The sequence below is a fragment of the Aplysia californica genome, unplaced genomic scaffold, assembly GCF_000002075.1.
Source record: "Aplysia californica isolate F4 #8 unplaced genomic scaffold, AplCal3.0 scaffold00046, whole genome shotgun sequence".
In the NCBI taxonomy this organism is placed as follows: domain Eukaryota; kingdom Metazoa; phylum Mollusca; class Gastropoda; order Aplysiida; family Aplysiidae; genus Aplysia; species Aplysia californica.
This window is the reverse complement of record NW_004797316.1, coordinates 186,066-187,083: the sequence shown is the minus strand read 5'-3', so window position 1 is coordinate 187,083 and position 1,018 is coordinate 186,066. Positions and strand designations below refer to the sequence as shown.

The following is a 1,018-nucleotide window of genomic DNA, read 5'->3' as shown; positions in this document are numbered from 1 at the left end:
ACGAACTCCTTTAGTACAGTGGGCCTAAAACAGAACTAATGTTTATTGACATTCTGAAAAGAACAACCACCAGAACAGACTCGCATACATTTTACTCACACATTCACGGTAATGAACATAGGCTAAACTTTCTTTCTAAAAAATAAAGAGGGTCGGTTTCTTTTTTTTTCTTTTTTTTTATTCTCTGTTTTGGGTTTGTTTTTTGTGGCTTTTTGTGTTTTTGTGGGGGGTTTTATTTTAATGCAAATTTGCGGACCAAAAATTGCCAAAAATCGCGGGTGGCCGCCGGGACAAACGTAGATGCTAGCTTATTACCCAGATCCAGCAAGTATGAATATAACATCTTGAAGAATGCCTGAATCTCTAGGGTTTGTAATTATGCAAGATTTAAAAACAACAACTTTTAATTAACTTTGAAATTGTCGTACAGCCATCCATTGTAATTGTAATTTCTTAAGCTGAGAGAGTGGTTTTGTTTTGCGGGACTAAGTTTTAGCTTACCTAATTCAACACGTGTTGTGCGATGTAGATCTTGACAACAGGAGAAATTCCGTAACGAGCGACTACTATGAAACAGAGTAGAACAGAGGGTTGGAGTTTGGGTATGGGTAGGGTTAGAAGTTGGATCAGGGTTACGGTTAGGTCTCTTCTTTATTGTACTTAATGGGATGATTTCTCGTTACGGAAGCCTTTCCCTTGGGCACATATAATTATGATTATAATTTAAGATTCCAAATCTGACGAATGTATTATTAAATAGCGTATAATGCTGACCTATAAGTAAAGGTCATCATATAAATATAGATCTAGCCTATAATGCTTTCTTTGGCCTGGTACAAACAGCAACATTTTCATTTAGCTTAGCCTAATACTAATAGGACAACTTCGACTTCTAAGTCCCAGGCGTTTTTCAGAAGGAAGAGGCTAGCCGTAATTGACTTAATGACGGCTAGACTGGCAGCCTAGTCAAGTACGGCTAGACTGGTTGGCTAAGTACGGCTAGACAGCTGGGTTAGCC

The 1,018-nt window shown here is 38.1% G+C and overlaps 1 protein-coding gene across 1 annotated transcript in view; it reads right to left on the bottom strand.

Moving 5' to 3' along the window:
* The window catches only part of LOC101859463 (ketimine reductase mu-crystallin), a 25,259-nt gene that overhangs the window by 23,318 nt on the left and 923 nt on the right, over window positions 1-1,018 (bottom strand). The gene's annotated exons all lie outside the window — the stretch shown is intronic.